The 15353-nt window shown below is 40.5% G+C and overlaps 1 protein-coding gene across 1 annotated transcript in view; it reads right to left on the bottom strand.

Moving 5' to 3' along the window:
- The window catches only part of RNF24 (ring finger protein 24), a 74515-nt gene extending 60205 nt beyond the window's left edge, over positions 1–14310 (bottom strand). Inside the window, exon 1 of the mRNA XM_039224408.1 lies at positions 14225–14310. The gene's annotated coding sequence lies outside the window, so the exon portion shown is untranslated. The remainder of the gene's footprint in view (positions 1–14224) is intronic.
- Between the last annotated feature and the right edge of the window lie 1043 nt (positions 14311–15353).

A 15353-nucleotide genomic window follows, 5' to 3' on the forward strand; every position in this document is an offset into this window, starting at 1 on the left:
GCGTACCTGAACTGACTAAAAATAAGTACAGATCTTACCGATGGTCTTTTGAAAGCATCCCTTTATAACAGCATTCTTTCAGAAAAGAGACACAGTATTATTATTTAAAAATAATAATAGGCAAGGGTTTGCCCATGAGAAATCATATTAGCACAAACTTTTAATGGCTTTCTCAAATAACATTAGAGGCTCTCTAGAGATGGTCACTAAGCTAAGAACACTGGCCTCTTTAATTTTCATTTGGTATCAAGGTTACTTTCCCACAGCACACAAATTCAAAAAATGAATAAAAACAGTATGGCTTAAGGTAAATGAAGCAGGACAAATAAGTAAGGCTTTTTCGCAGCATGACTTTATTTAGTAGTTTTACTGGGTAAGAATGTGAAGACATAAAGTTAAACAAGAAGTATTAGGAGAAATAGTGACCAAGAGACACATAAAGTACAATTTAAATAAAAAGAATGATATTCAATGCAGAATTCTTCATGTCTTTAAATATATTCAAGCATAATTCTGCAACATACAACTTTTATTTCTTTACACACAATTTCACAAACACACTAACAATATTTTAGGGACACACACACAAAATGCTCAACCTAGGAAGAATGAATGGATAGATACTCAGGGGCTGGGCCAAAATGACTCTGGAAATCCCCCGATTTTTTTTTTTTTAATGTTTATTTTTGAGAGGCAGAGAGAGACAGAGCACAAGCAGGGGAGGGGCAGAGAGAGAGGGAGACATAGAATCCGAAGCAGGCTCTAGGTTCCAAGCTGTCAGCACAGAGCCCAACACGGAGATTGATCCCATGAACCGTGAGATCATGACCTGAGCCGAAGTCAGATGGTCAACCGACTGAGCCACCCAGGCACCCCAATCCCCTGATTTTTTAATCCTAATCTAGTACTCTTTCTTCTCCACTGCTTGATTCTAGTCTATAACAGGCTTTCATATATACACTTTGAACTTTCAGAGCAACTGGAGTCCACATTCTCAATTGTAAAAAAGCAATCATTCACATTTTGCTAGAATACTCAGAATTTCACTGACAATCATTAAAACAATAGATTAACTCAATTCTTTTCATTCTGATTCAAACTCATTATCTTTTATCAAGAACACAAGTGTTATAAAAATACGTGACAGTCTCTTATACAAAGCATTATTTCAGGGTAACCTTAAATAGCCCTCCTCGATGAGGTAGTCTTCTTTACAGAATCCCTGTTAATAATTGTGAATAAGATAAAAGAATAAGACGATAAGAAAATGGAGCTGCAAAGGACAAAATACTGGATACTGACATGATCACCAGTGGAGTCTTTTAGCGTTACTACAAGTGGGAGTAGCCAGACACAGCAGGCCTCTGGATGTGGTATAATATTAAGCACCGCTTGAGCATTCTTGCCAAAGCACTTAAGTCTGATTTTAGTCAAGCCTCTAGAACTAACTTCCATTTGTAGGAAATACTGGGAATAGATTAATAAACTGATGCCATGAAGAAGCCAACAGACAAATCCCAAATGTGAAAAATTCTACAGGACCAACGACCTGGTTCCTGCAACTAGTCCATGACACACCAAACAAGGTGGGGAGAGAGGATAAGAAGAAGATCTGCCTAGATCAAATGTCTAGATCAAATTAGACATGAGAGACAAAATGACCAAATGTGGTCCAGGGACTTTGAATCCTGGTGTGAACAAGACATTTCTAAAAAAGATATTCTTGAGATAATCAGGGAAAACTGAATAGGATCTATCTATTAGATGACACCAGAAAGTAAATGTTAATTTTAATAGGTGTGAGAATGGCATTTTGGTTCTCTAGGACAACATCTTTACTTTTTTTAGAAATGCATTTAGAAATACGTCATATAATGAAATGCTGGAGATTTGCTTTAAAATACCTCAGCAAACAGGGGCACCTGGGTGGCTCAGTTGGTTGAATGTCTGACTCCTGATTTTGACTCAGGTCATGATCCCAGGGTTTTAGGACTGAGCCCTGCACTGGGCTCCATGCTGAGCATGGGGCCTGCTTAAGATCCTCTCTCTCTCCTTCTGCTCCTCTTCCCTGTTCACTTTCTCTCTCTCTCTAAAATAAAAAACTTAAAACTTAAATACCTCTGCAAATGAAGGTGAAAGAAAAATGGAGAAATAAGACAAATGGGGCAAAATGCTGATAACAGCTGAACATCTTGTGATGGGCATATGGAGGTATGTTACACTATCTACTTTTGAGTGTATTTATAATTTTTATAATAAAAATGAAAAAGAAGAAGCTCACTACCAGAGAAGCATGAAAAACACTATAGGTAAATCTTTTAAGTAACATTAATCTCAGGTAGAAAATAAATGGAATATTAATGGCAGTTGATTATTTAGAAATTGAGTTGTATGGAAGAACACCGATTTTTTTTCCTGTATCATACTGTCAGTGCTATAGACTGTTTGTATCCCCCAACGTCCAATTCATATATTGAAACATAATCCCCAAGGTGACTGGTATCTGAAAATGACTGTTACGAAGGTGAAGCTCTCATGAATGGCATTAGTGCCCTCATTATTTTTTTTTAATGTTTATTATTGGGGTGCCTGGGTGGCTGTTTGTTAAGCATCTAACTTCAGCTCAGGTCATGATTTCCCAGTTTGTGGGTTCGAGCCCCACATCAGGTTCTGTGCTGACAGCTCAGAGCCTGCAACCTGCTTCAGATTCTGTCTCCCTCTCTCTGACCCTCCCCCACTCATACTCTGTCTCTCTCTTAAGAGAGCATGTGTGCATGCAGGCAGAGGAAGGGCACAGGGAAAGAGGGACAGAGGATCTGAACCCCATGTGGGGCTTGAACTCACAAACTGTGAGATCATGACCTCAGTTATACACTTGACTGAGCCACCAGACGCCCTGGGATTAGTGTCCTTATAAGAGGCCCAGCCCAGATAGCTCCCTTGCCCTTATCCACCACGTGATGACACAGTAAAAAGAGACAGCACTAGGAAGTGGGTTCTCACTAGACACTGAATCTGCAGGCACCTTGATCTTGGACTTTTCAGCCTTCAGGACTGTGAGAAATTTCTGTTATTTATAAGACACCCAGGCTACAGTATTTTGTTATAGCAGTCCAAACAAACACATTCAAACAGCTATGTAATGTATCATTTTATTCCTTAAGTAGGTTATTCCACTGAAAACTCACAGCAGAGAACAAGCAGTTTTACAGAATACATTAAAAAAAAAAAACTTTTAAGAACACAGCTGTTGGTTTCCTCTCCTCAGAACTGTGTCATGATTTTATATAATTCTGGAGTTCTAAATGGGTGGTGGTAGTGAATTGAAATAACAAAAATTGAGACACAGAAAACAGAAATCACAGCTGCATTTTGAACTGAATGCTATGAATTTTTCTTTTTATGTAATCATTTCATCACTTTTCTAAGAACCCTGGACCTACTTCATATTCTTCCTGAAATAGTATTTTAACTTTTTAGTATGCAACATTGATAATGTATTCCACAGAGAGTGCTGACTAAGGCTCCTCAGAGCTCCATTTTATCTTCCAAGTAGTTCAAAGTAAACCAAACAGAAAATCAATAGTCTTCCAGAAACATCTTCAAAACATGAAACATTTCATTTCTAAAGGAACAGTGGTTCTTAACATTGTTTTAGGGTTATGAATCCCTCTGAAAATCTTTTTATAGAAAAAAATGTAGATTTTTTCCCAAAGATTTTATCATAGCTCTGAAGGCGCCTGTTAGAAACCTCTGTAATACAGTGTTCTCATGGATAAGCAACTCTAAACAAAGTACAAATTCATCAACTCAACACTAAAGCCCTCCCGTGAACTGGCTCAGACTTTTCAACCCCATTCACCACTATTTCTCTAAACACCACACTTTAGTCAAATACATTAGTTATGGTTGCCTGAATAAGCCTCCCTATCTTCGTTCTGGATATTTCCACTATCTGCACATTTCAGGCTATCTCGACCATTTATTCTTCATGGTCTGTCATTAAGCAACACAACCTCCATGAAACCTTCCTTGATTCCCTAAATCTTCCTCTGAACTTGTCTTCTGTCCTATGCTTCCAATACTTTCCCCCATGTTGTAACATGGTCCACCAAAAACTTCTTTAATCTGGGATTCTGCATGACACAGCAGTGAAAATTGAAAATGATCACCAAAGAAGTTCTTACTGTCTACAATGGGTTGAATGGTGGCCCCCCAAAAGATATGTCCACATCTTTACCTCAGGAATATAACCATATCTGCAAAAAGGGTCTTTGAAGATATAATTAAGAATCTGGAGATGAGATCATTCTGGACTATCTGGGTGGCCCCAAACTCCAATGACCATGTCTTTATGAGAGAAAGAAGAGAAGTCCATGTGAAGAGAGAAGCAGAGATTAGAATTCTGTAACCACAAATCAAGGAATGTGCAGTGTAGAATCACCAAAAGCTGGAAAAAGCAAGGAAGTATTCTCTCCTAGAGTCTTTGGAAGGAGTGTGGCAGGCAACCTTGCTGACATTTTGATTTCAGACTTCTGATCTCCAGAACTGGAGAAACCTCCAGAATTGTTTTAGGCCATCCATTTTGTCATAATTTGTTATGACAACACAGGAAACTATATAGTCCTCTCTAGTCATTTTCATTGACTTCATTTTTTGTTTACTGTGTAGTTTTGCAATGGTTAATTACTTCAAGATTTTAAATCAGAAGAGATTTAAAAAAATTTAGAGGCTCTTCAAATCTTTCCTTATTCACTTGCTATTTTTTGCAAGTCTCTGAATTCCCTTTATCAATAGTCTTCTTAAAGTGCCAGTGCAGGATAGCATCTGAATAGGAAAGAGCTGTATTCTTGTGAAAGTTGACCTTATCAACTATGACATGTGGTGGATTGGAGGATGAAAACCTGGATTCTAAACCTGGCTTCTGACCTTGTGATCCTGAACAGGTTACTTCTTAGACTTTTTATCATCTATGAACAATCCTTTGAGGGTTGCTATAAGAAGAAAATAAGCAATGCATATAAAGCTACTGGCAAAAAATGTATTTTAGTAAAGGTTAGCTAATGTGAAGGATGATTTTCTGGGTATAATACTGCCCCTGGCTCTTAATCTACTGTTCTATGATATTAAAAAAAAAATCATTCTTACTATCATAATTCATTCTGGCCTGTTTTCAAGGACAATCAATAATTTTAAGTAAAAACTTTAATTATAGCCAAGCATGAGATTTCCAGCGTATTTCCAAAGAAGTTTTACAATTTCTTTCATGCTAAAGGAAAAGAATGAAAGCCTATACCTCTGATTTTCCTTCCCACCCACTTCCTATTAATTACATTAGCTCATACTTTGGTATTTCATTATCTGCCAAACTTTTCCTTTCAGTTCAAGATGAACAGCCTATTTGGATAGGACACCTACATTCTATTTGAAGTTTATACCACTGAGCATAATTTTTCATGCTCAGAGTTGGGAGAAAACAATAGAGATACAAACAGTTCATAATTTTTTGATTTGCCTCGATGAACTTAACATAGATAATACAGCACCATCCAATCTCCAAATTCAAAACAAATTTTAAAGGTAACATAAAGCATACTGATAGACTGTGGCAAAATTATTAATTTTTAGAATTCAATAAACCCTGTGATCAAATGAACTGAATGCTCATACTTGTAGTGCCATATTTGTTCTTTTGTTCTTAAATTATTTGGCCGAAACGAGCACTCAAATTATTCTGACGTTGTTTGCTAATGGAAGAATGGTATCTGATATAAACAACTGCCTAGTTGTGAAAACATAAATAACAGACAACACGAGACACAGATTTTAAGGCAACACACATAATTAACCTTCTAAAGAAGCCTATGGTTTATATAGGAATAAGCTTTATGACAAGGTGAAAATTTACTAATCTGAATGACCAAAACTTTAGAAGATAATGAAAAGAACAGGCAAACTTCCCTTTAAGAAAACTCAATAACTGGGGTGCCTGGTTGGTTTAGTCGGTTAAGCATCTGACTCTTGATTTTGGCTCAGGTCATAAAATCATAGTTTGTGAGTTCGAGCCACTCAGCAGCGGCTGTCAGTGGAGCCTGCTAGGGATTTTCTCTCTCTCCCTCTCCCTCTCCCTGCCCCTCCTGGGTGCATGCTCTCTCAAAATAAATAAATTTTTTAACAAAGACAATAAACAAAAAAGGAACTTGGAAAGCAGGTAAACTGGAAGCTATTTACATTATAAAAACATTCATTATGGTTACTTTAGTAGTAAGCAACTCTAATACACCTTATAGCAATAAATGCAAAAAAACTAAAGTTGCATTACACTTTTTCAGAGCGAACTCACAATTTAATGCGAGATTAATTTGTAATGTTATCTAAAAAGTGGCTTTCTTTCCCTGTCACACAGGCTTGCTCCAACTCTCTGGAGAACCATGGAGGCAAAGAGCAACTCTCTGGTATCAGATTGTCCTCAGGGCAGATGGAGGGCCCAGGCTGGTTTTCCCAGGAATGGCCAACCAAAAGTAAGGCCACTGGCCAGCTACTCCTGGCCAGCTGGCATGGAACAAAGTGTCTGGTTCCTACCTCCAGAGCAGAGGAAACTCAGCCAGCTGGCTTTCGATGGACTGCACTAGTTGGAGTGCTCACAATTCCTTTCAAACCATCTGGCATTCTTTTTGAACCCTAAATTTACCAAGCACTATACTCTGCTCTCTGAAATGCTCCGATAATTGGAGGAATCCCCACTGTCTACCTAGATAAGAAAAGAAAGAGGCAGAATAACTGCTAAATCAATTACTTCAAGAAATAATTTCTAAAGTTAAAAGATGGTTTCAATTTTAGCTCATATATTATCTACTCTGAAATCTAAACTATTCTCATGATTATCAGGCAAACTTTCAAAGTAAAGATCAAGTCAAATAATAAAGAAATAGACTAAAGAGACAATTTAACATGCAGAAAAGTTGTAAAAATCCCTTAAGGCTTGCAAGACATGACTCAGTCTACTCTGAACTTCTACAGAGCCTGTCTGTATCCTTCAAAGCCCCTAAGAGTGGACTTTGTATTGCTACATATACTTATCTTCCCAGCCACCTAGTTAAGTGAAAACAACAGTGTCTTACAGTGACTTCTGAAAAAAGATCTATTAATAATGTATTGGGTGTTTTAAAAGTTCCATTTCTACGATGCTCAGCATCCCTCCTCATCAGGGAAATACAAATCAAAACCACACTTGTGGGGATGAGCACTGGGTGTTATGTGGAAACTAATTTGACAATAAACTATTTGTAAAAAAAAAAAAAAACAAAGAAAAAACCACACTGAGATACCACCTCACGCCAGTCAGAGTGGCTAAAATGAGCAAATCAGAGAACTCTAGATGCTGGTGAGGATGTGGAGAAATGGGCACCCTCCTACACTGTTGGTGGGAACGTAAACTGGTACAGCCCCTCTGGAAAACAGTGTGGAGGTTCCTCAGGAAACTAACATTAGAACTCCCCTATGACCCAGCAGTAGCACTGCTAGGAATTTACCCAAGGGATACAGAAATGCTGATGCATAGGAGCACATGTACCCCAATGTTCACAGCAGCACTCTCAACAATAGCTAAAACATGGAAAGAGCCTAAGTGTCCATCCACAGACAAATGGATCAAGAAGATGTGGTTTATCTATACCATGGAATACTACATGGTAATGAGAAACAATGAAATCTGGCCATGTGTAGCAACATGGATGGACCTTGAGGGGGTTATGCTGAGCGAAATAAGCCAGGCAGAGAAGGACAAATATCATATGTTTGCACGTATAGGAGGATCAGGAGGAACTTAACTGAGGAACAAGGGGGAGAAGAAGGGCGGAAATGGTGGGGGAAAGGGAGAAAGGCAAACCATGAGAGACTCTTGAATGCTGACAAAAACTGAGGACTGATGGATGTGGGGGGGAGGGGGGATGGGCATGGAGGAGGGCACTTGTGGGGATGAGCACTGGGTGTTATGTGGAAACTAATTTGACAATAAACTATTTGTAAAAAAAAAAAAGTTCCATTTCTAGAAATATTAGAAAACTTAATGTGGAATAACATGAAAAAGGGCCTCACCTCCAGGCAAGCCAAAGAAAGAAAGGACTTGGCTTGAAATAAAAAAAATATTTTATCAAATGTTCAAAATAATTTATTAAGTGACCAAACTGTTGGGAAGTGTTATAGGGCATTCATCTAGCAATTGTAGATAATTTTACTGATCTACCACATGGGATAAGATGGGGAATAGAGAGGTAAGCAATCAGAAAAAAACAAAAACAGGTGAGTCACATTTACAGCCAATATACCTTATGAGATGTAAGTATGCTGAACAAAAATATTAGATCAAATATTAGAAACTGAAACAGGGTATACAAATAATAACTGTAATTATAATTTCCATTGTGTTTACCCCCATGCCAAGTACTGACTTTAGCATTTTACATATTATTTCATTTGACCCACACAACAACCATATGAGGTGGGTACTATTATTATTTCTATCTTGAGGATGAGGAAACACAGTCATCAGGAAACCTGTTCAAGATCACACAGCTAAACTGAAAGAGCTGGAATTCAACTCCAAGCAGTCTGCCTCCAAGAATCTGGGTGCAAAAATGACAGTGTTAAGTTATACTTATGAAAGAATGAAATGTAATATAGAGAAAAATTCAATCAATATAGTCTTTGTAATGTTTTTAACTCTAAGTGTAGCAATAAAGTGGTAATTAAAAGATAAACACAGATTTTGTCAGAAATGGTTTTTAAAAAGCAAGGGCTAGTCTATCAGGTTAAGAATGTCAGTTTTACCCTTTTTTGCCCATACATTGAGTAGGTACTTGTGCCAGTTACTATTCTAAGGGACATTGTGGTAAAGAGGAAAGATGGAAGTCATTACTTTCTTGGAGCTGACATTCTAGTGGGGGTAAGAGACCAAAAAAAAAAAAAAAAAAAAAATCAGTTAACAACAGAATTTCAGAGAGTGATTCATTTTACAAAGAGTCAGGTAGGAAATGTATAGTTTTTTTTTGTTGGTTTTTTTTTTGAGACATTTAACAATGAGGGTAAATGAAGAGGATGGATGGGAGATCAGGGGGGAAGTTGTTTTTAATTTTGTTGTAATTTTAAAACTATTTTAAAGATGGGCAATGTCAGAGCGTGTGTATATGCTGACATGGATGGTGGCCCTGGAGTGTTGCTGATGATGCAAAAGATGGGCATATATTCAGAAGTCAAGTCCTTGAGTAGGTTTGAGGGGGAATATGGAAGGGAGGGAAGTTAGCCTATGATAGGAAGAAAATATGGGCCCTAAGGAAGGTGAATTTCTAGATTTGGTGAAGGGAAGCTGAGTGGTATCTATCTTATAACTTCTAAACCTCAATGAAATACGAAGCCTGCTTATCTGCATGGGGAAGGGTGAGTTTGAAGAGTGAGAAGAAATGATTAAATGGTTAGAGGCAAAAACATGAGGAATGTGATAGCCTTCCTGGACAGTGCTAAGATCCTACTTCAGCTTTCTGGTCATGAATCTGAAGTTCTCTAATATTTAGCCACTTAATACATACTCAAGGAAAAGTTAGATGAGGGATAAGGCAACTGTAAACAGAAAACAATTTGTGCCTAAAAAATAAAATGAAAAAATATGTATCCATTAGCTATATCACGGTCACTGACAATGTCTAATCAAACTGTGGCCTATCTACGTAGCTCCCTCCATTTGTCTCCATGTTCTCAGAATAGAAATTCTTGTAAGTAATATATTTGTTATATTTAGTCATGACATATTTAATCATGAAAGTTAAAGATTGTTTCTTTTTGGTCATGAATGGTTCTGTCACTTCCTAACGTGGATTTTTAAAAAATGAACCGGATAGTCTTATTGTAGATTCCAGAAGTGATTCCATTTCATGGCTTGAAGAAACTTTCTCTATGTTAACTGTGATGCTAAAACAGAAAGATCCTAAAATCTTCCAAAGTGGAATAAAAAAAGGGAATGGGAATTAGACTTGGGTTGGACTTCTTAACAGCAATACCAGAAGCTAACAGAACAATGCCTTCAAAAGAGGGTGACTAATTTTTAATGTAGAATTCAATATTTAGCTAAACCACTATTCAAGTGTGAGGGTAAAATGAAGAAATTTCCAGATATGAAACTTCAGAATTCAGCAAGAATTTCAGTTTGTATGTCCCCTTTCTCAGGAAGGTACTAAAGAATAAGGAAGAGATAGGATCCAGGAAGTAAAGGATCCAACACAGGAGGAGGGCAAAGGAATTCCCAAAGTGATGACAAACATAAGTCCTAGGTGACAGCTAGGAAAAAGAAAAGTAACAGATTACCCAAAAATATTGAAAGATTATCAGTTTTGTTAGAATTTGAGGAGGAGTCAGTGACTGGGACAAAAAACAAAACAAAAAAACCCCTAAGCAAATAAAAAACAAAAGAGGCAATTATTTAATTTAGAGAAACAGGGGGCTCCTGGGTGGCTCAGTAGGTTAAGTGTCCAACTTCGGCAGGTCATGATCTCACAGTTCATGGGTTTGACCCCTGCGTCAGGCTCTGTGCTGACAGCCAGCTTAGAGCCTGGAGACTGTTTCAGATTCTGTATCTCCCTCACTCTCTGACCCTCCTCTGCTCACGCTTTCTCTCTCTCTCTCAGAAATAAGTAAAACATTAAAAAAATTAATTTAGAGAAACAAAAATTGTACAAGACAGCAAATGTAATATTAGTACCCTACAGGGCTCATCTGTGAATAAGAGGTACACTGTCACAGTCATAAAAATATTGAATACTGACCTGACTGGGAACTATAGGTATGAGTAGAGGATGGAAGGATGGTTATGTAGGACAACCAAGTCCTCAACTTCCAAAATAGAACTCCGTAGATTAATGTCCAATGACAGATAATCAAGAAGTTTAAACATGAAAAATGAAATACAAAGGTAGATACCCAAAGGAAGTGCTGAGAGTTCAAGGTGGTTCAACATTCTGAAGCTGCTGATTTTTCACTACTCCCTAATCTAAAAATTGGCAATTTCTGAAATTCTTGCTGAATTCAGAAGTTGCATAATAACATAACTTTATTACTGATTTTTAAATGAGCTGACATTTGAAACAGAAAACAATTATTATTATTATTTTTTAATGTTTTATTTATTTCTAGGAGACAGAGAGACAGCGTGAGCAGGGGAGGGTCAGAGAGAGAAGGAGTCACAGACTGAAACAGGCTCCAGGCTCTGAGCTGGCAGTCAGCACAGAGCCCGACGTGGGGCTCGAACCCACGAACAGTGAGATCATGACCTAAGTGAAAGTCGGACGCTTAACCAACTAAGCCACCCAGGCGCCCCAGAAAACAATTATTGATAGAAAATGCTTGATAGAAAACAAAAGTATGCTTTTTGTTATCTGACACTGTTGGGGTAACAAAGTGTCACCATACGTGTTATTACCATCACTGACATAATAATATTAGTATTGCTAACAAAGAATACATTTACTACTAAAACAACATTTAACTTAATTTAATCTATTTTCATGACATAGAAATTAGAATTTTTCTTCAAACATCATACTACAGAAATACTAATCGATGGGTTGGTAAAGATTTTGATTACCTACATGGCTGAAAAAAATGGCAAGGATGTTTTTCAGTTCCTTTCTTGATACAAACAACAGCTAAGTCACTCTTGCAAAATTAAACTTCCACAATACTGTGGTACTATGCAAGCCTGTTTCAGTGATAATTCCGGTTATACTACTCTGTTTATCTAGGACTTCCCCTGTGGCTTGTGTGAAGGGAATTCCTAAAAAAAAAAAAAAAAATCTCATGCATGCAGTAATAAATTATTGGGGTTGCTTCAATATTAGTGACACTAGTTTATGAAATTAACGAAGCCCTTATTAAGTTAATTTACTTTAAGTTCATTGACATTGAGGGGCACCTGGGTGGCTCAGTCAGTTATGTGTCCAACTTCAGCTACGGTCATGATCTCACGGTTCGTGGGGTTAAGCCCTGCGTCAGGCTCTGTGCTTACAGCTAGCTCAGAGCCTGGAGCCTGCTTCGGATTCTGTATCTCCTTCTCTCTCTGACCCTCCCCTGCTCATGCTGTCTCTCTCTCTCTCTCAGAAATAAATAAAACATTAAAAAAAATTAAGTTAATTGACATTGAAATTTTATTTAAATTCTACATCATAAAATCAAAACTTCTCCAAATTGAAAAGCCAACCTTTACTAATTTTAACTTTTACAAAAAAAGAATTTGACTATGCTAACATAGACTTTTACCAAGAATAAAATATCCCCATCCAACCAACGGAAAATTTCCCCTTTAAATTAAAAGCAAATGTTTTTAATAGAGGGGACATTCATAAACACATGCTGTGGAAGACTGCTTAGTTTGGATTTCATTTTGCACTGAAAAATACCAGGAATTAAAATACACATGATTAAAAAATAAGCTTAAAGAGAATCTGAAAACTGAACCAATTCAATTAGTCACATCACCAATAAGATCTTCTTTTTTTTTTTTTTTTTTTACCACGACTCTTTTCAATCAAAAGATCATAATAAAAATGTATTTGGGAAATATGTTTCTTATAAACAAGTTTAGCTAATTTCCTATCACTCTGCAAAATTGTAAGAGTAAAAAAGAAACTGAAAAATGCAGGCAGCGATCTTCTAAACTTATAAAATCTGCTTTAAAAAGAGAAAAAGGTCCAAATGAAACAGCAAGGAAGAACTGGTACTATTAATGCCTCCTTTTCATTGGTCTGCATCAACTGTAACTCTTCATAACTTCACCAAGACAGCAAAGTGAGGCAACCTGACCCGTGGAACCCAAGTCTGTGGGAACCTCCTGAGCTTTCTTCTCTCTCTGGGGATGAGGACAATGATAAAAGGTGTTTTGTTTTCCAGTAGTCCTGTAAGAGGAGCCATTGAGCCGGCCACACACAACCAGACAACAGAACACAGGAAAATTCAGATCAAAGCAAGGGCGCATGCCAGGGTAATATGCAATAAAATCCTTTGCCAAAGCATTTAGAAAAAAAAAAAAACAAAAACCAAAAACCAAGGAGGTGAGGAGAACCTGCTGGACCACCTTCTTAACACAGGGAGGCAGGGACAAACAGAATCTGCTTGTACTGAGGAGCCGACCTAGATATACTGAAGTATTTCTGTAGACGTGTATAGGGGTAAATAGACACATTACCAACGAACTAAACCCAAAACGCGGTGGCCTATACTTTCTGGAGTATGCCCATACACACATGCTATCAGCATATTTCCACTCGCTAAACCCAAAAAGCAAAGTGTCCTAGGTATACAGATAGGAGAATATTTTCAATAAGCAGATATAAACACTGACTTTCAATGGAAACACTGGTTTTACAGTAAGAAACATAAAATATTGTTTAAAGAATATCAGAGACAGCACTAGGTGGAGGTCTGATGCAGTAATATCTCTTTTTTCCTCAGACCCTTTTTAATGATCTCTGAGTCTCTCATTTCATAGGGGACACTGAGGACGGACGGTCACACACACACACACACACACACACACACCACACAGTTATGTCCCCGGAAACAAAGGAGGGTCTCCGGCCTATGGAAGCACACGCGCCCCCACCCACAGACAGGGGGCCACCACCTGACTTTAATTAATGGGTAAGCTGAGGCAAGAGGTCTCACGCCAGCCCACAGCCATACACACAGTGACAAACGGGCACGAGACGAACGCCACAAAGAAAGGGGAGGGGCAGGTGGGGACCAGGAAAACACTGCCACGCCGCGCCCCCTAAGGCGCGTTCCCATCGCCAGAGCTGAGGCAGCCGTCCTCCCCATCTTCGTCCTCGCCTCCCCGCTTAGCCAAGCCGCCACCCAAGCCCGGGGACCGCCGCCGGGCACGGGCTAGCGGGTGTGCGGGGAGCTGCGAACCTTCCCTCTGTGACCTCCCGGTGTCAGGCAGCCTCGCGCTGCCCTTTGTGCGGGACTCTCCCTCCGGCCCCGGTGGACCCCCCCCGTCCGCGTCCCTCCCGGCCTGGGCCGCTGTCCCACCCCTCCTCGTCGAGACGCCCAGAGGGCGAAGCGGGGAGGCGGGCGCGGGCCCGAGGTCTCTTCAGCATCCCGAACGCGGAGCCACCGGGTTCCCTAAGCCCCAACCCGGGGGCGACGGTCCCCGGCGCCCCGCCCTCGCCCCCTCACTTACTCGGGCGCGCCGGCTGCGGCGGCGGGTGTGCGGAGCGGTCAGCGCCGGGAGGCGGGCGACGGGCGGCACACTGCTGGCGGCGAGCGTCCGTCGGGACTGAGCGCGGCTGAGGTGGCGGCGGTAGACTGCGCGCGGCGGCCCCCGACGAGGGGCGGGCCCGGCGGGGGAGGGGCGGGCGCCGCGCCTCTCATTCATGCAGCGGGGGCGGGGTGAGGGACCCGGATGCCCGGCAGCTCCCGCCCACCTCGGTGAGGGCGCGGTGGCTTCAGAGTCTGCAGTGCGCACGCGCAACGCTCGGTGGCCCGGCCTGGTTCCGTCCCGCCCCCTGGGGGGTGGGGGCGGATACTCCACGGGCCGATCTGCCGCGGATAGACTTACCTACTCTCTCATCTGTTTAGTATTTTTGCATGTTCTAAAAATATTTTTTAAAGAGAGAGCTTTGAACGCTACCTCCTTCCTAGCATCCAGCCTGCCAGTCCCGGGGGGCGGGGGGGAGCACAGGAATGCCGGTTATTTTGATGGAAAGACAGCGCACAACGCCCCCTCCCTCCGTCTGTCTCTCTTGCAGCACGTCCTCTCAGCTGAATGCTGGGACCACAGTGGGAGAGGAGACCCAGAATCTGCATAGAGAGTGGAGAGAAGTGTGTGCAAGAAAGAGTGCATTACATTGTTTGCTTGGGGTCCCTTCAGGCCCCAGCTGTCTTTTCACAGGGCAGGCAAGAAATTGACCTTGGTTTTGGAGTGGGCTCAGCCCTTTCTGTAATATCACGGATCTGTGGAGGCCTCTCGTCTTTGGTAGGCAGTGTATTCTGTGGACACCCCCTTCTGTTCTTAGCCCTTTGGCTTTGCCACAGAAATCTTTGGCGATGCTGGGAGCCTGCAGCCGGTCTCCCAGCCTTCCCCTCTGAGGTATCTCAGCTGAGTGTGAGGGTACAGCTCAGTCCCCATGTCCCCTTCTGAGGCTCTCCTTCCTTCTCCTACCTTCCCTCAAACCATGAACAACTCAGTGGCTTAACTTTGGAAAGCACGAAGTCATCGTGGAAAGTGCCTGTAGACAAGTTCCTTCTGCTTTGGCAAACCATAAGCCTCCCAGGCAAGGGGGAAATAAAGACAAAAACATCAGTGACCA

Source organism: Hyaena hyaena, unplaced genomic scaffold (genome assembly GCF_003009895.1).
Source record: "Hyaena hyaena isolate Hyena2069 unplaced genomic scaffold, ASM300989v1 scaffold_16, whole genome shotgun sequence".
Classification (NCBI taxonomy): domain Eukaryota; kingdom Metazoa; phylum Chordata; class Mammalia; order Carnivora; family Hyaenidae; genus Hyaena; species Hyaena hyaena.